Source organism: Mauremys reevesii, linkage group 1 (genome assembly GCF_016161935.1).
Source record: "Mauremys reevesii isolate NIE-2019 linkage group 1, ASM1616193v1, whole genome shotgun sequence".
Taxonomy (NCBI): domain Eukaryota; kingdom Metazoa; phylum Chordata; order Testudines; family Geoemydidae; genus Mauremys; species Mauremys reevesii.
The window spans coordinates 227,636,928-227,660,617 of NC_052623.1; the positions used below are offsets into that span (position 1 = coordinate 227,636,928).

Sequence of the window (23,690 nt, forward strand, 5' to 3'; positions counted from 1 at the left end):
CCCACACTTGGTAAGGCAATTCACATCTGTTCATGTATTTATACCTATTCCTGTATTTTCCACTCCATGCATCTGATGAATTGGGTTCTAGCCCACAAAAGTCTAAGCCACAAGGACTCCTTGTTCTTTTTGCTGATACAGACTAACACGGCTACCACTCTGAAACCAAATACATTTGTTAGTCTCTAAGGTGCCACAAGGACTCCTCATTGTTTCTGCTATTTATAGTTTCACATAGCAACACCTGGTGCTAGGAATGCAGCATTACAGCTACCCATTGAAATGAATGAGGCACTGACCAAGACTCGTTTATTGGTTTTTGTTTTGTCATTTTTTGTGATTTCACGAGATTGGTAGCCCCTTACTGCCTCCTTGCTAGGCAAACTGCTCTTTAATAGCTAACACGTGCACAAAATTGCTTTACAAAGGAGGTGAGAGGTGAGCTATGGGGAAAGAGACAGTATAGGAAGGTGACGGGGACTGACTGGCTAAGGTGAGAGGTCTTCAGGGCCTAGGAGCAGAGGTCAGACCATAACTCAGGATAGGTTGCAGGCAGGACTGCACCAGTACTGTAAAGCTGGGACTTTGGAGGAGGTGACTATCTGTGTACATATAATCCGAATTTTATCAGAACTTTACTAAATAAAATTAGTTTACTTTGTTGCTTTTTTTTAATACAAATCTCATTTTCATTATATACCTGACTTCTTCTGCCTGTTCTACCCTCACTGACTGTAAACTCCTCCAGAATCACCTAGAGTTTCAAAGCTGTAGTGTGACCTTTGCAGTCTGGAGAAAGGGAGATGAGCAGAGAGAGAGAGAGAGAGAGAGACAGGTTCTGCAGGCACCTGTCTTTCAAAGGTCTGTTCAGAGAGCCAAGCAAAGAGCAGGGGAAAGTGGTGATTTCTAAGCATCACCAATACTTTACTTGCCTGTAAGTGTGTACTGAGGAGAGATTAACTGTGGAATCTCCACTGAACCTATTTATTGTAGCTCTTGCCTCTTAGCTTATTCATCCTTTCTCATTTCCATAGTGGTCCTTCCCATCCATTCTGTGGTGCTGCTTTGGAGAAGACTAATGGTTCTCTTCATACCTATGACCTGGTTCACAGGTAGTGTTTCCTTCTCCTTCCTCTGCCTTTCCCAAGATCTTGGCTTATTTTTTCCATATGTGCCAACCAACAGGTCCCCCATAGAATAGCCAGATATCCAGTTCTGTCTGGTTTAAGCAAAACAAGAGAGACAATTTTATAGAAATAGAAAGAAAAAATAAAATAAAAGTTGGTTCAATGTGAACACTTGGGTGAGTGCTATGGAAAGCATTGCTAGTGAGGCCCTAAACTGAAATGGTGATGATGTTCATAGCACCTAGGAGCCCTAGTCCCGCTGTGCTAGGTGCTGTACAAACACAGAACAAAAATATCATTACTGCCCCAAAGAGCTCGCTATCTAAGTACAAGAGACAACAGATCATTGCAGACTCATGGCAGAGTCCAAGGAAATGATGCGACACTATCGGTAAGCATGAACAGGTAGTGAATGTTACACACTAGTGCTAAATGACCTGGATTTGCAGCATGGTAGACATTTTGATGCCTTTTAGAGGAAAAAGCAGCATGAGGTACTTCTGAGAGCATGATTCGACAGAGAGAGTGTGTCTGTGTGTCATCACCTCTGCTTTTCCAGTGAGGATGTCTGGATAGTCACAAGCCAGTTGCTTCCTTTCTTTCATTAACCATGAAACAAAAGACACCCTGTTTCTAATATGAACTTGTACTAAACAAGATCTCTTCCTGTTACACAACTGCATGGATATTAGATATTTGAGTAGATTCTATCACCTGAAAATAGTAATTCTCTTCCATCTTCTCCCAACCAAAATATCTTGTATATACCATATGCCCATTAGCTACTCAGTTGTAGAGCTAAAGTACTAAAGATGCAGTTTGAAGTCAACTTTATTTCTGTAAGCAGGCCTTTTAGACATCTTTGCTTACGATATTTTAGCATACAGTCTATGTATCTATCTTGGGGTTTTATACTATGTCAGTGGTTCTCAACCAGGGATTTGCGTACCCCTGGGGTCTTCCAGAGTATACATTAACTCGTCTAGATATTTGCCTAATGTTAAAACAGAAAAGCACTAGCAAAGTCAGTACAAACTAAAATTTCATACAGATAATGACTTGTTTATACTGCTCTGTATACTATACACTGAAATGTAAGTAAAATATTTATATTCCAATTGATTTATTTTATAATTATGTAGTAAAAATGAGAAAGGAAGCGATTTTTCAGTAATAGCGTGCTGTGGTACTTTTGTATTTTTATGTCTGATTTTGTAAGCTAGTAGTTTTTAAGTGAGGTGAAACTTGGGGTATGCAAGACAAATCAGACTCCTGAAAGAGGTACAGTAGTCTGGAAAGACTGAGAGACACTGTACTATGCAGGGCTGGTTCCAGTGTTTTTGCCACCCCAAGCAGCGGGGAAAAAACAAAAAAATAAGCCGCGATCGGCAGCACTTCGGCAGCAGCTCTTCCGCCGCCGCTTCATTCTTTGGTGGCAATTTGGCAGCAGGTCCTTCCCTCCTAGAGGGACGGAAGGACCCGCCGAATTGCCGCTGAAGAGTCGGATGTGCCACCTCTTTCTGTTGGCCACCCCAAGCACCTGCTTGCTGCACTGGTGCCTGGAGCCGGCCCTAGTACTATGTGACAGAGTGCTGAGAGATGGAGCTTAAATTAGCCCTCTGGTGAAAGCCTAATTGTTCAGGGTGTGCCTGATTACCAGGCCAGATTGGGTTTAGGAAGGTAATAAGCCAATTAGCTGATTAACGGGCAAGTGGTTTAACAAGAGCACAGGATGAAAGTGCTTGAGCAGGAAGTGGGGTGAGAGAGACAAGGTGAGAAGACCTTGACAAGATATGGCAACTCCTGCTCCACCCTTCCAAGAGAAGGGGCCAGAAAGGTGGAGAACAGGGCGAAGGTGTGGATGCACTGATGTGTGCTGGTGGTGGGATTGAGACACCGTAAATAAAGTACCTGCTGTTGTTCTCAAGTAAGAAGGTCTCAGAGTGGTCTAATGTTTGTGGAAGAGGGAGGATGTTTGGAATGCATGCCCTGCCACATACTGCCACCCATCACCACACTATCCGAGTGCCTTCCACATAAAATCAGTAGCACTAGTGATGTCTCTATTCAGAAAACAAATGATTGAAATCCTCCCGGTAATGAGACTCGTGGGCAGGCCACCTGTGGGGAATGGACTTGGGATCTCTGACACTAAAAGCATGAGACTCTTTGATTCCCAAATTCAATCCCTATAAATGACCTACCCATTAATATTTATACAGCAGATAAAAATCCATATCAGACAGGCTGGACACAGGCTGCTACACAGTGAAATATTACAATCCTCTGAGAAAGAGTGAAAGGGCCACAGTAGATAGAACCAGAGCAGCAGGGTACAAGAAAGTGCTTTTATCTCAATTACACACCCCGGTAGATTTGCTTTGTTATTGTTCCAGCTCAAGCACTGATTGCCTGCCCTTTATTTTTGAAGAGCAAGCCTGTCAGGAGCTAGTTTATGAGTCAAAGGTACGTGCAATTGTGTCCCAAGCAATTGCCCAGTCGCCTCTCCTTTACATGGGGAACTACAGCATGGAGGAAACTCCTGACATACCAGCTCTGAAACCTGGAACATCTCCTGGAGCCCACACTGAGGAGTGGAGTTAAGGGGAATGCCTGGGTGGCATAGAGCCTGCCTAGCTGGCTCTGTCACCAGTTCCTGCTTCCCCCATTACCCAGTGTACAGGGTATCCTGGGGCAGCATGGCCAGGGCATACTGCATTCAGGTGCATTCTGGCACATTCTCTCTGCTGCAAGTCAAAGCAGACCTGTTCAGGAATGAGACGGGATGGCTGAAAGCTACTGAGGCCCCCTAGGTGATGCAGTGAGCATGGTTATCATGCATGAGAATCTGGCCTTTGGACCCTGGGTATTTCTTTTCACCTTTGTTGTATTACCCTTCTTCCCATCCCTCTCCCTAACACTGGAACCATCCAGCTGCCCAACCTGGCTCTTGCTGCCCATTCTGCTTTGCAACCTCCTCTTCTCTCCTTTACCCCTTCAACCTCCCTTCTCATAGTTTCTTCTCCTTTACTCACTCTTATACCCTCAGTCTCTTCCCATCATTCTTCTCTTCACTTCAGCTCCAGGGACTACCCCTCACAATTAATGTTTTCCGGTATAAATAAAACAAGTGTCTAATCAGAACTTTACCAAATAACAAAAGGCCAGATTTACAAAGGCATTTAGGTACCTAAAGATGCAGATAGGTACCTAGACCCTGATCCTCAAAGATGTCTTCTTTGGGAGTCCGGTTCCTAAATACCTTTGAGGATCTGGGATAGAGGATTTACAAATGCATTCAGTGCCTAAAATGCAGATAGGTGCCCACTGGGATTTCCGAACAGTATCTAAGTGAATTAGGTGCCTTACTCCCACTGACAGTCCATGGGAGTTGGTACTTAACCTGATTAGGTGCTTCTGGGACTCTTATTGGGCACCTATTTGCATCTTTAGGTCCTAAATACCTTTGTAAATCTGGCCCAAAAATCTATTACGAATATGGTGTGTGGTGCCATCATCCCCATTGCTTTGCATGTATGAGCTATCCTTTCCCCCCACCCTTCAACAGTCTGGTTAGACTGGCAGTTCTTCAGGTCTGGGGCTGTCTTTTCCTATGTGTTTATACAGTGCGTAGCACATTTTGAACACTAACACCATATAAATCAACAAATTCATCATAACCATGATCTTGCTGTTCATACTTCGATTTGTAGGAAGCCACCAACCATAAAATCCCTTCACTTATGTTAGTATCAAACAAAACAAAAAACTGAGAATCATTCTGTCGACTAACAAATGTTATTGAAAACTACTGGTGGGTGGACCTCAAAGGGTGTGGTGATTCATTGCAGTTAGGATAAACACCCCAAAGACACTTACAAGAAATCAGCTGACTAATAATGGCACAGTTCAAGGTAAGTTGGAGGTGGTATTTTTTATATATTATATATATATATTATAATATATATATATATATACACACACACACCTACTTCAGAAACCAACCCTTCCAGTCTCAATGTAGATCAATTCAAAACTACAGTATTATCGAGACAAAGCCAATCATCACTTTGAACAATTTACTTGCATCCTAATCCCTTCCTCTCCCTCTTTTTTTTTTGTCCTTTTAGCTGATGAGTTCTTTAGAGCAAGCATTATTCCTTCCAGGATGTTTGAATAGTACCTAGCACATGGTGGGTGTTACTGAAACAAACAAATCAATAATGAACATGTACGGGTCTGAGTTTCCTCTTTCTCATACTGATTTTACACTGCTGCCATTCCATTCAGTTCAGCTGAGTTACTCCTGATTTACACCAGTGTAAATGAGAATAGAGTCTGGCCTCAGTTTCCTAGCTGAAGCTTAGACATTCTGTTCAGACCCCTTTGGTCTGCAAAATTGGTCTGGAAGTCTCATAAGAGAACCTACTGGGAGCTTTCCAGCAATTCCCCCTTTAGGGTTAGTTGGAAGTATGCGCAGAATACCCTTTGACATACCACTCTGGCACTTCCTGGGATCAGGTGGAATCAAGCATTGCTGAAAAGTTTGAAAAATAAAAACCATTTTTTTAAAATGTAAGCCTAATTTTCTTTTAGGCTAGAGAAACAAAAATTCACTTCTAAACTGGAGGAGGTCCAACATACAAGGTTGAATATGTCTACATCTGAAAGCTCCAAGCAGCTCTAAGAACTATCACAAGGACACTGGAGTGGGATGTGGCTAATGAGGGACTCCTGTGAGGGATGCAGTGCAGCTAGGCACATCCAAGTACAATGCAGAGGTTTTTATGTTACATATGCTATAGAAAACAAATAGCGGGGATTTATAAGTCAAGAGGAGCTTCTGAGATCTGCAGGAATCCTGGTCCTTGCCTCTGTCTTTGCTTCATATTGTAGCTACTCCACCAGTGTCATTTTTTTCATACAATAAAGTTATTTAAAAGGGTTTTTGGGGTGTTGGGGGGGGAGAAACCCCACTTTAAGGAAACTGCCAGAGAAAAGCCATCATTCAGAGAGACCTATGGTTGTAATGACAGATGCACTATTTCAGATTAAAAGATTATTAAACCAAATTGGAAAGTTTTGGCTACTCCCAATAGCTTCCAATCACCCGATAATAGCCCTGTTCATTCCTTCTGAAGCATTTGGCATTGGCCACTGTCTGAAGACAGGATTCTGGGCTAGATGGACCATTGGTCTGACCCAGTATGGCTGTTCTTATGGTCTTATATTGGCTGTATTCTACAAAACACCTTGTTCTACAACCAGATAAGTTAACCTCTTACCTTTGGCCCATAGAAGGTAAAGAGGAAGTGTCTGAGATTAACTGTGATAGTTACCATACAGCTGGCTCTGTGTCACATGGGTGAAGTAGCATGGTAGCATCAGAGACAGAGTTAAAGTTGTTGAGGAACCTTACTGCTGAATTTCCAGATTTCCAAATGCTTTTCTTTTGTTTTGTTTTTTTAATGAATCCTTAACTTTGCATTTCATTGATTTGATACAGTATAAGATTTTATCTGACTCAACGGATCTTTCTTTACAGACTTTGCTCTAGCTCCATGACACACAGTGGCTAGAAACTGATACCCATTCAGATTTTGAACACCTTTGTGCTTTGAAAAGAGCAAAGGACTGAAACAGTTCTGCCCATCAACTTGCCTTATGGCTGAATTCCTTTCACAGGCATGTGTCCTCCCCAGCGCGCACACACACCACATGCCAGACCTCACCTGCTCCTCACACAATAGAATTATAAACATATAAAACAAAGATCACCTGATCAAGAGGACTCTGAGACTCAGCAAGGTTCCCTATTACTTATTAGCCAGCCTGTCTGTCTCTGTCCTTGGCAATAAAACACAGATGAAAGGGAGCCGCTTATTTGGAGGCAGACTTGAAAGTACAGTAGCTATCTCAGCCACTAGCCTTATCAAAGCTTGGGACAGCAATAGCAGCACTATATGGAGCAACAAGGACACAGTGGGCTAGACTGTCAAACAGTTCCGCCCTGTGCAAAAACTGCACTTACACGTCCCAGTGGGCAACAAAACACAATGGGCTGCTAAAGGTGAGCTTCAGCAGATGGCGCCTAACATCACGATTGTCAAACACACCTTCATGTGAAAGCATGAAGGCCATGGTAAGGTCAGAAAGGGGCACAGCTTCCTAGAGTGGGTGAACTTTTCAAGATTAATCAGCCAATGAGGCCTCTGGTGTAATTGTGGTCAAATGTCCCTGATCAGGATTGCATTACAGCACTCTGGTTAAAGCTCAACTGGCCCAGACCCCTTGGAGCTGCAGAACTGAAAGTGAAATTTTGCAAGGACAGTCTCTTTCTCGGGAGCTTCCCACTAATTCTGCTTCCAGTCAGGCTGGAAACAAAACATGGTGAGAACAGCCTTTCTTATATATTTCACAACTTTTGCTTCTAGGAGTCTTTGGCCCTGGAATTACAGAGGCATGGGAAATCTGATGCCATCACATTCAGTTTTTAAGTGACAGTGAGTAGCCTCTTGTCAAGATGGCTGTCAGAATCGTATACCAAGCCTATCACCATGGTATCTGAGCACATTCCAGTAATGCATTAAGGCCCAAATTCAGCAAATTACTTAAGCACAACCTTTACTTTTAAGTCCATAAATAGTTTCATTGATTTTAGTGAGACTACTCATCTGCTTAAAGTTAAACATGCACTTAAGTGCTTTGCTGAATCAGGGCCTAAATGAGTGGAGCTTTTTCCTTAAGGGGAAATAATTTGAAAGGTTTACTGGATTGGTTCTTTCAAGAACTGTTGACCTCTTATAAATACATTTCAGACATCTCGCAAAGTGTTTTTCTATAATGTTGTATGCAAGTTGGCTAGATTCTTGGCATGCTGTGTCTTACCCAAAACAACCATCAAACATAGCAGGAAGAAGATAGAAATTAACCCTTCAAACAACAGTGAAGCATTGACTAATAAAGATGAAGATGGTTTGGCCAGTGAGGACTGGCTCCAGAGTCATAAGATCCCTCCTCATCTATCAGAATTTCCATAGTAAGGGAAAGAAAATGAATTCACAATAAATGGGGATTGTATAGACTACAGAGCATGGTGAACCTGCAAACTGAAAACTTGGCTTTGCCCTGGTGTTTTATTCTGGGTCCAGAGGCTGCAACTTGAGCTCTCCATTTCTTCAAAAATGCCCACTACTTTCTCTGCCAACTCTCCATAGAATATCATGTCATGCTCAAGTCTTGGTCCTCATCTGCAAGGTGCTTGAAGATCTAAGCCCAGAGATCCTCAAAGATGGTCTGATGTCCCAGGATGAGGACTGTCATTGACAATTCTACTCTCCTGGCAAAATGCAACTATCTAATGGGAGTTTTGTCTGTGGACAATTTTGATGCAAATAGGGAAAAATAATTTTATTCACATTGTCCATGTTTTTTTTTATTATTATTTTAATTTGGGGGGGGTGAAAATTTGAAAACCAAAAGCACCCCACCCCAGACCCTGTCACAAATGCACAGCACCCCACATAGAACCCCCACTCCCTAGTGCCCCAAGACACAGAGATCTTCCCTGCCCCCTCACAGCCCAGCACACCCACCCTGTTCCTCCCTCCCCAACTGGCCGAGACTGGCCAGGCTTCTGCACCAGTCCCAGGTGGCTCAGCTCCAGGGAGACAGGTGAAGCCCCACAGGTGTTGGGAAGCAGAGACTGCCCAGAGTCGGAGGTGCACTGGGGTCTGGCCAGGAGGCCGAGAGAAGCCATCAGGTGAGGCCAGGGGGCAAGGGCGACTCTATATTTTCTGCTGCCCCAAGCATGGCAGTCAGGCGGCCTTCGGCAGCATGCCTGCGGGCGGTCCCCAGTCCCGCGGATTCGGCGGCATGCCTGCGGGCAGTCCACGGTCATGTGGATTCAGCGGCATTTCTGTGGGTGATCTGCTGGTCCCGCACCTTCGGCGTACCCATCGCCGAATTGCTGCTGAGGCCGCAGGACCGGCGGACCTCTTGCAGGTATGCCAAAGGCGGCCTGACTGCTGCCCTCACAGCGACCGGCAGGTCGCCCCCTGTGGCTTGCCACCTGAGGCACGTGCTTGCTGCACTGGTGCCTGGAGCCACCCCTGCCAGGGGGTGGAGAGGAGCCCTCGGCCAGCTGGCGGGCAGGCTGAGAGGAGCAAGTGATGGGCAGGGGGAGTCAGCAGGCTGGCGGGGTCTCAGAGCTCAGTGCAAGCACAGAAGGTCGGGGCCCCTTCAGAGCATGGGCCTGGCTCCATGGTGCCATTGGCGCCATTGTAAACCGAGCACTGCCAAAATCTCTAGTCACCTTTGAAAATTTAGGCCTTAGTCAACTCACGTGACAGCGGCCTGTGCTTTGGGGATAGAAGGGCTGACAACACAACAAGGATTTCTTTACTACACACTCTGGAGTTTTTGATATTTTATATTGCTCCTAGAAGGAATCTTGATAATGAAGTATGCCTTGCAATCTCCCCCCACCTTCCTCCAAACCCTGCCTCAAAAATACCTTGTCCTACAGTCCCTCAAACAACAGTTTTCTAATTTCTTATAAACAATTTAAAAACTTTATTTTTAAAATAAAAACATAAAGATTAAGGAGCTAACACACTAAATCCCATAATGCACAAAGAACCTTATAACTGGGTCTGTCTCTACTCTCCTCCCATCCTTACACGTTATTGTCTGGAACTTCCTTCTTTCTTCCAATCCTGCTACCTTCCCCCACTACTTTGTCTGTATATTATCCTAAATTGTGAACCTCTGACTCGCATTTAGAGCTGTTTGGAAAATGCTAATTATTTTCCAGAGGAAATTTTTCCCCAATAGTTTATGATTTTTTCCAAGTTTTTGACAAAAAAACCCTAGAATTATTTTTTTTCTTTTTTTCCCTTCTTTTTTCAATTTTTTCCTCCTTTTCCTAGAGGCAAAATGGAAAAAGGGATAAAGAAAAAAAAAAGGGAAGGAAACAAGGGAGAGAAGAAGAAAAAGCCCTGAAAACTGGAAAATTTCAAATAAAATAATTTCTCATGACAGTGCTTGTTTATGGAAAAAAAGTCATTTTCAGTCAAAAAAATGTTTTTGACGGCAAAATGTCAAGGAGCTCTACTCACATGGGTAAGCAGTTCCTGCAAGAGTAGTTCCATTGACATCAAAGGGGACAGAGCATGCGAGTAACTACTCACCAATGGGAGTCAGGGGTTCACACTCTGGCCCTGAGATTGTAAGCATTTTGGGACAGGGGCCTGTTGTATTGTGTGTTTGCTGGCCACCTAGCACATTTTAGCTGCTATATAAATAATTAGCAATAATAATAATCTGTTTACATAGTGAGAGGAAACTCACTGAGTTCTAGCTGGTTCCAGCAGAGGGTGCTGCTTACAGGGATGGGTGAGGCGTTGGCTGAGGAGACAGGCTAGCAGTGTCAGTGGCGCTGGGTACCCCCTTTCCTATGGCTAAGTAAGATGCGTTTCCTGGCATAGAGAAGACACTGATTGCAGCATGCAGTGTCTCAACTATCAGCATTGCCATTGAGTTTATTGGGAGCAAGATCAGGCCCTATCTGCAATAACCCTAGTAGGGTAAAGAAAAAACTGGGCTGTCCATATTTAAGATTATAGTGGAAAACAAGGAAGTAAAATGAATACAACCTAGTTAACCCTATAAGGTCATAGATATCCCTGGGGGTGGGGGGTGTTCATTCTCTGTACTTTTCGGGCCATTTAATAGACTATGCCAGAGGTTCTTAGTCGTTTTCACACTGTGGGCTCCTTCTTAAATCAGAGATATTTCTCTGTCCCTGCCAGCCCTAATTCCACATCTTCTGTGTACCAACTACAGTGCTTAGAGACCCCGTGGGTTAGACTGTGACTCACCCTGAGCAGTAATCTTACTCTGCAGGTAGCTGAATTGAAATCAAAGGGACTATGTGTGGATAAGGTACTAGAGTAAGGGTGGTGCAACCTGGCACAGAATTAAGGTAACAAAATCAAAAAATAAATTCCATTTAATGTGATGGGTGTGACTGCTCAGTTAGCTCTTTCCAAAGTATAATTCCACTTGAGTCTATGAACTCTGGATTCACCCACCCACCCTTATTACCTGTGGACAAATTCTATCTTGATATGCATGCTTGCAGTTCCTATCAAGTCAACAGCAGTGGCAGATATGTTTCTGAGAGCAGAGTTCGGCCTTTAGTGAGCATAGTTGAACTGTAAAAGACAAAATCCAAAATTATAAGTATCTTCGTGATCTTTTCCTTCCTTAACCTGAGCAGCCACATTTTGCTGTTATTTCCACTGGTGTAAACCCAAAGTCTTTCCACTGAAGTCAGTGGAATCACTTTGGATTAACGCTGGTGTAACTAAGAGCAGAATCCGGCCACAAATCTTTAACAGTGACTAAGATGGGAAATTATTCAGATAACAGCCCTGATGCTGAAAGATGTCTGACTGGGATCAAACCAACTTCAGCTACCTCAGAGCTGCAGGCAACTGCCATTAAACAAACAGATAAGATGAATTAGTCAATGTTTGTACAGTGCTATGAATGTATAAAGTCGCATACAAATGCTAAGTATTATTACTAAAGGCAAGAGTGCTCTGTCTTGGTGAAATTTCCCACAAAAGCAGTTGAATGAACACTACAGTGAATGAGTCGCTCTGTTGGAGGAGCCATCAAAACAAATCATGTCAATAAAACAATTTCTCTTGCTGGACTACACCCTAATCTGCCATATTAATGTCACCAGGGCGAGATTAATACCTACCTGTAGCGCCACAGTGACTAGATTCCAACCCCTTTACTTATGTTGGATGGCTCCCTGCCCCATGACTTTCCCCCTTGGTTTCAGTAGGACTACTTGTGCAGTCAGGTCACACTGTGAGTAAGGAAATCAGGATCATTGCCCTAGGCAGAATGTCTTCCAGGGCTCTTGGGCATGCAAGAGTGGTCTGCCTGGTACTGCATCCTCCCGGGGGTGCAGAGTACTACCACATGTGGCTGGCAAGCTTCACGAGCCACCATGTGGTAGATGGGGAGGGAGCAGATCCATGCCCCCAATTCCTCCCTGTTCCATTGGAGGCATCATAAGAGTCCATAATGAGCTGATTGTGCCTGATGTTAAATGCTTGGAGAGGAAATCAAAGAGTGACAGTTATCATGCTTGCAGCATATTAAAACAAACGATACGCTGGCTGAATCTTTCTGTGTAAACTTTCCCATGATCATCTGTGTAATTTTCCTCATTCCCTGAAGCACAAAAAATTATAAATGGGATGAGTGCCACTAATACAAATTTCCATGGGCTTTAGGAAACACACACACTAAGATGCCTCATTTGCATTAACCATTATAATTGACTGTTCTGACAGTCAGCCATGATTTATCTCTCTTGGTGCGCCATTAGCTTAACCACCATTTCAGACTTACATACCAGCAAAAGCACGTGGATGATCCAAGGATCAATTACACATTCAAGGTATAGTGCAGGCATCACGCCTACTTAAAGTCACTCCTGCACATTCTATGCATGGCCCTTGCATTTTGGCGGGAAAGGGAACATGAATATTTTTAACAATTTTATAATAAGCAAGAACTCTTGCTAACAGATTTGCCATAAAGTAGTGCTAAAGGAGCCATCCCATGCCTTTCACCCCAACATACAGAGATAAAGGATGATGACCAGTGAATGACAATAAAATGAAGGGGCCTAAATACATTGGGTTTCTTATTTACAGTAAGGCCCTTTACAGCTCTTTGTTTTGTCCTACTGCCAGTGCTGTGAAGAAGCTCTAGTGCAATGTATAAGTATTGTAAAAGTAGAGTATAAGTTCACTAATCTAAAAATAGAGGTGATTGGGAAATAATTATTTTCCCCACAAAGAATGTCAGCTTCTCACCAAAAACTGAAAACCAGAAAGTTTTCAGTTGCTGAAAACTGAAAACATGTTTTTTTGGTGTGGTTTCCTTTTTTTTTTAAACAAAAACCTGAATACTTTTGTTGCAAACAAAAAATTTTCATGAAGAATTTTCTTTTTTGATAAAAGCTAATTTTTTGGAAAAAAAAAAGTTGTCAAAAATATTTTAAACAGCTCTAATTAAAAGTTACCTGCACCTTTTCTCGCTTATTTCCTTCTTCTATTTTTCTGTTTCCTTTTCTTCTTCTTCTGTCTGACCCATTCAACTGGTACTTTGATACAATAGTAACAGGGTCTATAAAAGTACCATAGATAGAGCTAACTCTTTCTTTCTTTCTTTCTTTCTTTCTTTCTTTCTTTCTTTCTTTCTTTCTTTCTTTCTTTCCAACCCATCGTTCACAACATTTTCTCTTTGTTCACATTTCTCGTATTTTCTCTCCCCTACTCATTTCTTTCATTTCATATTCACCCTGTCCTTTGTTGTCAAGCCCCTTAATCTCTCCTCTTTTGCTCCATATTCTATTTTTTCTGGCTCCTTTAATCCCTGTGTTTTTCTGTCCCCCTTACTCTTACCCATATATTGTTTTCTCTCCGCAGTCCTCCCCATCTCTTGCTTTGAATAATATTTACCTCTGCAGTGCTGTACAAACATTAGCTATTGATAAGCACATTGCTGCATGGGGTAAATAAATAAATATAATTACCCCCATTTTACAGATGGGGCAATTAAGGTTGAAAGATCAAGTTACTTGACCATGGTCACAGAGATGCTGTTAGAAAACTATAAGGATAGTTAAGCACTGGAACAGGTTACCTTGGGAGGTTGTTGAATCCACATCATTGGAGGTTTTTAAGAACAGGTTGGACAAACAGCTGTTGGGGATGGTCTGTGTATACTTATTCTTACCTCAGCAAAAGGGGATGGACAAGATGACCCATTCCAGCCCTACATTTCTATGACAATAATATACGAATCTCTTTCACTGAGATGCTGCTCCTCCTCACATCACTGAGATGTCTTCTACACCCCCATCCTCACCAGCCAACAGACCTCCCAGCCCTGCACCCCACACACTGTCTTCAGGAAGGGGACAGTTGTCTCCATCCCCATCTCTTGGGATTTTCAAGACATTTACCTAGAAAACACGTATGAGTTTCTGAGATGCTCAGTAGCAAGAGGCAGCCGTAGAAGCAAGCTCTTGCCACCCACTGGGTAAGACTGGGCAGCCTCCAACACCCAAGATGACCTTTATGTGGCTTGGATTAGGTAGTGGAGTCAGACCAAGTTACCAACCCAAAGAAGCAAGGTGGGATGAACAGCTATCCAGCACCCTTTGAAGATGGTTGGGAGGGATCAGCTGTCTTCTACTTGCAGACATGGAAAGATGTATGTGTGGTGGGGACACGGGCAGGTAGGACTATTGAATGCTACCTGGACCACTGTTCCCCCTCCCAAAAAACTTTAGAGACAAAGGGGACCCTGGTGGCCTGTTGGAAGGATAGCCTATGGGTAAGAATAAAAACAAGGGTGCATTTGCAACTGTACAACCCCACAATTGGGACACCCAGAGTGAGCTTCAGGTTCACAAACAAAAACAAATCCAGATGATTCTTTTATGTGGGTTTGGGTTTCATAATGAAAAACTCACATAGCTGTAATGTGCATTGTGCCACGACTTATGGAACATGTATCCTCCAGCAAGTGCGGGGTGATGGCTTTTAGACTACAAATTACTTTAATGTTCATTACTTTTATTATTTGGATTTTTTGTAGTCAAAGAATGTATCTGGGTGCAGTTTGTTGTGCTTGTAACTAAGGACATGGAGTATAAATATTCCACACCTAAATGGTTCCTTCTTTGAGATGCTGCAGACAAGGGGAATCTGATAAACCTTGGGACAGGCATACAAGGTAAACTGCCCAGCTTGTAGGGGTCAGAGGTTCTCTCTGGGGATTAGAGAAAATGTTAAAGATCTTCTATTTCTACCTCAGCCTCTCTTTGTGCTTTCCCAGATGGATTCAATATAATTTCCAAGGAAATATTAAGGCTAAACAGGGTACAGATCAACAATGTCCTTGGGTCCAAGTACTCTCTCATAGTTCCTGAGAGGCTCAAATATTTCCAGGAGATGAGTATGGAACATATACTGCCTCTGTTGCCCCTTTTGATCCAAGTGGTTAGCCAATTTTGTGGGTTGTTACTGTTAGGAGGAGAAACTGATGATGGAGTCAGGTATTTCTTTGATGCACTCCTGTTTCTTTACAAAGAATAGACACAAAGTCCTGTTTCCCTGAAGGCAGTAAGAATCAAGTTGCCAAGACAATTTCTTTGCTCCCAAGCCTTTTTCCAACCAGCGCTTTACCCAAAATCTCTCTCTCTTTGCTTTCCTCAGGGTCACATTACCAATGCATCTCTGGCTGTATCTTGGCATCCTTGATGCATTTACGCTCTTCTTTTGTGGTGTTTCTGCTGCTTCTCTTCCCTGCAGCTCCCACCACAGTCACAGATGTGAAATCAAATCAATCCCCAGCCCCTGTGTTTATCACACCCCTGGGAAAACCTTTGGGCTGCATGGCTCAGCCACTGCTCACATCTGTGTAGTCCTTGTGTGGTGGTTTTCCATTGTTTCAGCTATTACTAAACAAAGAGGCATTTTATTGTTCCCTTGCTTAGCCTGGATGGAAGGCTCCTATCATGCTCAACAGCTTCTATAAAGTGGTGTGGTTGCCCAGCAGAACAATACCTTGCACAACTGAATCCATTCTCCTTCCCCACTTTGCAAATATGGACCTAGAATAGATGATTCATTCAATTCAGCCTTCATTCAGGCTATTTCTAAGGAGAGTCTGAAGGGAGGAGTTGAACATCTAGAATATCCAATGTTTCCCTGAGATGGAAATGGCATTTATTGTCCTACAAATCAAGCAATCAACCTCAGAATAGCTATTCTCATTTGAGTTAGCCTTGCCACATTGAAGTTCAAGATACATGCATTTTATACCACTGTCCCACCTTGGGCTGTGATCTTGTTAGCTCTTGCAGCTAAACATGTTTAGGCTTGGTCAGTACTTGGATGGCAAACCAGTAGAGAAAACCCATGTGCTGTGGAACGTGGTGATTCAGTAGGTGGCATTCTTCCCTCTGAATCACTGTTGAACCAGTGCCCAAGTGTGGTGTCTGGGGGCACTGTGCTGCTGGAGATGCTGAATTTCAGATGAGATGTAAAACCAAGGCCCTAATCACTTGTGGTCATTAAAGAGTCCATGTCCTTTTCCCAATATGAGGGGTATTAACCAAGTATCCTGATCAAACTTCAGTTTGGGTTACACGTTCTACTTACCCACATTTCCCCCTGTTATTTCAATAAGATATTGTATTCTTCACTTCCTGTCCTGTGATGTTGCTACGCATTATTAAGCAGGAGCTGTTTCACCCTGGAGGTGGGTGAAGTGTTTCATATATGCAGGGCAAAATTCTCTTTTCATGCACACACAGAAGGTCTTACGTGATATTCTGGGAGTTCAGTCCTTACATACTCAAAACTCCCACTGATGTTTATCAGAGTTCTGCATAGGAAAGAAGAACACCAAACTTATGATCTGCCATGAGATCTGAGAATTTATCCCAGAGCAAGTAACTCAAGGGAGTAATTCAGGGCTTGATCCTGCAAGGTTCTTTGCACCCTCAGCTTACAATGAAATGCCTGGAAGTAAGTCCCACTGGACTCACAGTAGATGCTCAGTACCTTGAAGACATGAGCCCTCAATACATAAAAGTTCAGGAAGTATTTGGAGATCCTCCTGAATGAACACTGCTATATAAATAAGATGGGCCTGATTCTCCACTGCCTTGTGCCAGCATTTACTCTGTGCAAAGCCAGTATAAATTGCTACCAAATTGGAGTGGCTGTGTTTTACACCTACTTTGCACATACTCTCCTCAATTATCATTGCTAAGACAAGGTGCAAGGCAGTGGAGGATCAGGCTTTGTGTGCTATTCTTCAAACAGATGCACTGCTTGACACTGGCTTTGTTTGGTACATGCTAGCAGCAATTTATAGGGGCTTTGGAAAAACAAAGGAATAAAGAAGCATCTCCTGGAGGCCACTGTCAGTTATTGACAATACCTAACAATTTGCTATCCGAAAACAGATCTGATGCTTCTTGTGGATGGTAATGATACATTGCGTAGGTGTGGTGTCAATCATCACAAATTAAAAGTTGCTGAAGGGCAGAAACAGCAACTGTGAGACTTCTTCATGTTTTGTGTTCACAGGGAAACTGTATAAGAATCCTGGTGCAGTAGCTTATGTGTTTTACAGTCACATTTGCTTCATGCACTTTGGCCAAGACTTTCAAAAGCAGGTGACTGGGTAGGGTCCTTGGACCAGATTCTCAATCCTCAGATTTAGGGACCTTACTTCTACTGATTTCAAGTGGCTTGAACTTCAAAAAAAATGCTGAGCAACCAGCAGCTCCCACTGACATCAGTGGGAATTGCAGTCCTGCCAATCCCAGTTGTTCAAAAGTTATGCTGAGCCTCCCAAAATCATGAGATTTAAAAATATTATTAATTACTTGTATAACTGTAGCACCTAGAAGTCCCAGCCATGGACCAGAACCCCATTGTGTGAGGCCCTGGACAAACACAGAACAAAAAGACTGTCCCTGTCCCCAAAGAGTTCACAATCTAAGCATTTGGAGGTTCATTTTATGTGCATTTAGGGGTCACAATTTCAAGCTTTTCTCCACACCCATGAGGCTAGAGACTTAGCTTGTGTATATCTATAAAAAAGCTGAGATTGTCAGGTAATACATTTCTTCCAGCAGCTGGAGCTTTAAGAGTATGTCTACATGGCAATTACATCCCTGTGACTGACCCGTGCCAGCTGACTTGGGGCTTGGCTACACTTGAGAGTTGCAGCGCTGGGAGTTACAGCGCTGGTCGTACAGCTGTGTAGGGAAAGCGCTGGTGTGTGGCCACACTCACAGCTACCAGCACTGCAGTGTGGCCACATTTGCAGCATTTGCAGCGCTGTTGGGAGTGATGCATTATGGGCAGCTATCCCAGCATTCAAGTGGCAGCAACGTGCTTTTCAAAAGAGGGGGGTGGGGTATAGTGTGACAGGGAGCGGGGGAGAGAGAGAGAGTGGATTTTTGGAGCCGACAATAGCTCCCTACCTTGCAAAATCAGAAAATTTTCCCGACCCCTTAGTCTTAACTGCAAACAGCCTGCAGACCAGATAAGCAGCATGGACTCCCCCCCCCCCCGCCCCCGTTTCTCAAGTCAAGCAAACACTCAACCCCTGTGAATGAGGCAGGCAGGGGTTTATCTCATTTGATTGTTCACAGTCCGTTACAGATTGATCACAGCAAACAGGAGCTGTGTTTGTTTTTTAGATAAGCAGCTCCGGAAGTCCCGGAGCCCCGAGTTCACAACAAAACAAAGAGAGGCTGCATAACAAAACAAAGAGAGTAATTTAGTTAAAAGCATTCTGGGATATCTCCTAATACCCTGGAAGCCAATAACAGCGCTGGTGTGTGGCCACACCTGACGAGCAGCGCTGCATCACCAGCCCTGCACTCGTTATTCCCCAAGCAGACCAGGTGTTCAGCCAGCGCTGCAGCCAGGGAGTTGCAGCGCTGGATGTGCCTTGCAGGTGTGGACAGTTACTAAGTTGCAGCGCTGGAAAGCCTCCACCAGCGCTGCAACTCTCAAGTGTAGCCAAGCCCTTGGGCTTGCAGGGCTCAGGCTGTGGGGGTGTTTCACTGTGGTATAGATGTTTGGGATCAGGCTGAAGCCTGGGCTCTAGGACCCTGCAAGGTGGGAGGGTCCAAGAGCCCAAACATTTACACCCCAATTAAACAGGTCCACAGCCCAAGTACTGCAAGCCCGAATTAGCTGGCAAAGGCCAGCCATGAGTATTTAATTGCAGTGTAGACATACCCTAAGAAAAACACCAAATATCACACAACTTGCTATAAAATCATGAGACCTGGCAATAGCACTTTGAAAATCAGGCCAACAATTTAGGTGCCAAATAAACTTAGGCATCCACTTTGAAAATCGTGGCCTCTTTAATCTTTGTGGAAACAAAATAGAAAGTGTTCTTAGACAACTGGATAAAACCTGCCTAATTTTAGGTAACCATGTTTGAACATTTGGGCGTTGGCATTTATCTGAATAAGAATATCTCCTGTTACATTACATAGGGTGCGCATTTACAAGGGATATAAACTCTCATGCTTCGGGACCTACTAACTATTTGGGATTAGGAAGTAATTTGTACAACAGGAATGCCATAATTGTCAGCGATGGGGATTTGACACCTTCCTTTGTGGCATCTGGTACTGGCCCCTTTAGGATGGATCCTAGATGGATCCAGTATGGCAGTGGTTCCTGTAAGATCCTGTTTCTAGGCAAATATCTAGTGTTAAACAAGCAAAGAAAGGAAAACACCAAACAAACAGGGAGCACTCCATTCCCATTCAAATTCAAACACATCCGCTGAATTTAGTCTAGAATGCTATCCCAGCAGCCTTTCTGTAGAAAACCAACGAATCAACTACACTGCATTCAGCCTGGCTTAAAATGCCTGCCCCTTTCCTCCACCCCGCAAAAAGCATTTCTCTTTAGTTTGAAAAGTGTTTGCCATTAGGACTGTTCAAAAAATTTCTGCCAAAGCTGTTTTTCGACAGAAAAATTAATTTTAGATAAATATAATTTTTCACAAAAGTGTCCATTTTCTGTGGAAAGTTGATGTTTTACTCAAACAATGGAATGCCTGAAAACAGAAACATTCTGGTCAAACAGAAATATTTCAATTTGGAGATGCTGTCATGGTGCCTCATGGGAGTTGTAGTTCAGTTGCCTTGGTTGCCTGGGATTCTCATGATGCGTGCCTCATCCCTCCAAGAGGGCTGACTGTGGTGCATCATGGGAGATGGAGTCTGACCAGGGAGCCCAGCCTATAGAGGAGAATAGGAACATGAGGCACCCAAATGTCAACTCCCATGTGAGGCTTTGAATTTCCACCAAAAAAATTTAAATTTTCCATGGGGAGAAAAAAAACATTTTTGACTAGCATTTTGATTAGTCACCATCCCTATTTAAAGAAACAAGCACAAGTAAAATAAGTAAAAATCGGGGTTTACTTTGCAATGAAATATTTTTGCATTTAATTTTTTTCCTTCAAAGAGGTTGTTGCTTTTAACCACTTATAATTTTAGTATCATACATTGAACATTATTGAAACAAGATATGAAATTAACTTCACTAGATGACTTGCCTTAATATCTTTCTGATAAGAATCCACGTTTTCCCGATTATCTTTCTATTTTAAATCCAAGGGATCCCAAAGCACTTTGCAAACTTGAACAGCTGTATTAACTATAGGTCAGACCCTCAGCTGGTATAAATTGGCATGGCTCTGTCAACTTCAGTGGATCTACGTTGAGGATCTGCCCCCAAACTATAGCTCTAGGGATCATTTCACTCACTGCTGACATGCAGACAGTAGGAGTTTGACAATAACTTGTAGTCTTACACAACATTTTAGGATTGGAAGTGAAGAAGACTACTACAGGGTGAATGTATGTAGGCAGAATGCAATCAACCAAGATGGAACTTGGCCAGGACACCATTGTTATTCTCTTAGGAAAAATGGTCTTGTACTTCATTATAGAACTCTTCTAATACCTCAGATGAGTTGCTTTGAGCTTAACCACACACGGTTCTGAGCACTGTAGATTCTCATTGATTTCAATAGGAACTGGGGATACGCAAACTCTCAGGATTTGGTCCTTAGCTTCTCTGTGCCTTAACTTCCTCATCTTCAGAATGGGGCTAATAATGCTTGCCACCTTACAGGGCTGTCATGAAGATTAATTCACTAATGTTTGTAAAACATTTTGAGACGCTTAATTACAAAATGCTATATGGCTCTATCCACCCAAGGATTTACCTATGTGCTTAATTTGAAGCATGTGAGCTGTCCCATTGACTTCAGTGAGATTATTTGCATGCTTCAGTGCTTTGAGGAATTGGGCCCTTTATGTGCAAAGTGTTTTATTATGGTTCCCATGAAAGTGTCATGAGGATTTGCTGCTGTGTGCATCTTCTCTTCTGACCCTGCCACCTCCCAGGGGGAATATCTTTTAGGTCTATAAGAGCTACTGCAGTTGCAGGGGGGCAGCAGTGATCAGAGAGATACTGCTTAGCTGCTCTGTAGCCTGTGTGAGGTGATTCCTTCCCTACAGCTCTTTCCTGTGGACTATACTTGGCATTCAGGCTAGATTCTGGATGGAAGGATTTGAGACTTAAGGTAATGTAAGTGTATTCTATTGTACAAAACCAGGAATATGACTCTCACATTGTTATTTGTATTGGAATCAAGTAAGGATGGGCTTGAGATTCAGATCTGTCACTAGATTTCAAACAATCTCAAAAGCTAGGGTTGTTTGGATTCAGATTTCTGCTGTAGCCCATTATAAAGCTAGGCCCTAATCACAGAATTCAAATCCAGATTAGTGATCAGAGCCTCTCAAATTTTAGGGGTGTTTGAATGTGGGGGATTCCACTCTACAGCCACTCCTCCAAAATCACCTGTAACAAGGTGATGCCATCTACAGTGAATTTGCAAAGACAATGCTGCTAAATCACAAATTATTAATTATCTGGCATATTTATTAATAACCTTTATGAATTATTAACAATTAATCATGTTTGGATAATCAAATTCTCAGGTTCTATAAATCAATGGATCTCCATTGACTTCAGTGGACCTGCGCTGATTCACACCAGCTGAGGATCGGCCCCAATTATGTCTTATCTCATGGTACATTTGAACCTGTCTTATAATGACCAATCCATTTCTTGTCTATGAACTGGATCCTGCCTCCTTGACGTCAGCAGGAATTTTGCCATCACAGAGGATAAGAGTTAGCCACTTAAGTCTCATGATTCACTGAGCATAAAATGTGTTCCCCTCTTTTGTTTTAATTAGGGATGTGTGAACCAGTTTGAATCAAATGAAAATCAACTCCTGACTCTCTTTTCACGTACTCTAACCACTAGAGCATGTTCTTTCACTGAAGCAGCCAAGTTTCACAGAGGAGGACTGGAAGTCACAGTTACCCCTTCTCTTTGCTTCATTCCAGAGCTTTAACGTGCACTGTTGCACATGTGACCAGCAGATTGAAATGTCTGGATCTCAGTGAGCAATGGGCAAACATCAAAAAGTTCAGAGGTTTGGAAGAGCATATCAGAACTTATCTGAACCCCTCAAGGCTGGCAATCTCAAGAGAACAGGCCTGCTCGTGAAAATGCCTCGTGATTCCCTTATTTGGCCCTGTTGGAAATACCACCGGAAGAGCTATTCCCTCATCCACAGAATATACTTGCCCCATTGTGAGGTCATGAGTCATGTTGGCTCTCTCCTGATGAAGTCTGCCTTGTGTGAAATAGGGTTTAAAAATTTGGGGTGAAAGCTCAGTTTTATGGCTATTTCACAGGGGACTGCCAAATATCCCTTTCAATTTGGTTGCTTGCCTATTGGCAGTACTGTGTGTTGTGTAAAATGAAAGACAGCGAGCCTGCATCTTGCTGCTTTGTTTGCATGGGCACCACTGCCCTCTACTGGATACAATCAGACCTGCTCAAATGTTGCAGCTTGTGAGAGTCTCACCCTCTAGTGGCTGGTCTGAAAAAGACAGCACGCTACTACCGCTGACTTTGAAGCTTGCTGGATACAGGCCTCTGTTTCTGGAGGCAAAGATCAGGAAATCTATCCCCTTGTGATGGGGTTTGCTTACCCCGCACTAGCCCAGACAGGGTTAAGCCCATATCATCGACAACGGAAGTCCTGCCTCACTGGCGGGACTAGGCATGCTCCAAATGCTCTTGCAGTATGAAGGGAGGAAGCCCAGCTCATTCTAGGCTGGATGCTGCAGGGGAAGGACCTGTCTGAGAAGCTCTTGCGGAGGGCCAGCTACAGCCCCTGCCTGCGCTGGGAATCAGAGCCTCTCCAGGCCCACTTGAACCCCGGCAACTGGAGGCGCCACAGGAGGCGACCGGCACGAATGACCACGGAGAATACAAAGCCTCAGGGGAGACCCAAACGCAGATACCGATAGGAAGTGACCCAGGGAGGGTGACAGAGTGGTACCTCCCACCTGGAAAACCTCAGCATTTTTTGGTAGGACCCCCCTGCTGAGTCAGTGGCAAATTGCTCTGCCACTGTTAGGGCCTTGGGTAGGAGCCCAGTGGAGTCAGGTGAGCCCGGGCCCCCCTACCGGGGCTGCCATACCCCTTGGTGGGTGCCCCACCCCCATTGAACTCTGGCTGCTAGGCCATGCTGCCCTTCACCCCAAGAGTGGCTCCACTGAACTCTGGCCACTAGGCCACACTGCCCTGTCCCCAAGGGCTGCTCTATTGACTCTGGCCATTAGGCCATGCTGCCCTGACCTTAGGGGCCCTCACCTGTATTTTGGACTTTAGACCTTGACCCGGTCACCTAGGAAGTCTGGGAGAGGACTCATAGGCAGTGCTCTTCCACCCTCAACCCCCTGTTTATGTGACGGGGGCGTGTAGACTGCCAAACCCCCACATTGATCATAGAGTTTGTCTGTATGCTCTC

The 23,690-nt window shown here is 43.7% G+C and overlaps 1 long non-coding RNA gene across 2 annotated transcripts; it reads right to left on the reverse strand.

Moving 5' to 3' along the window:
- Positions 1-938: 938 nt before the first annotated feature.
- LOC120391827 lies at positions 939-23,644 on the reverse strand. 2 transcript variants are annotated; one of them, XR_005591500.1, is made up of 4 exons: positions 23,534-23,644; positions 16,394-16,619; positions 11,235-11,344; positions 939-1,219 (listed from the first exon to the last, which is right to left on the reverse strand). It is a non-coding gene; the product is annotated as an uncharacterized LOC120391827 (long non-coding RNA). The 2 variants fall into 2 exon arrangements; XR_005591502.1 differs by lacking the exon at positions 16,394-16,619 and having other exon boundaries at positions 23,534-23,628.
- Positions 23,645-23,690: the final 46 nt, after the last annotated feature.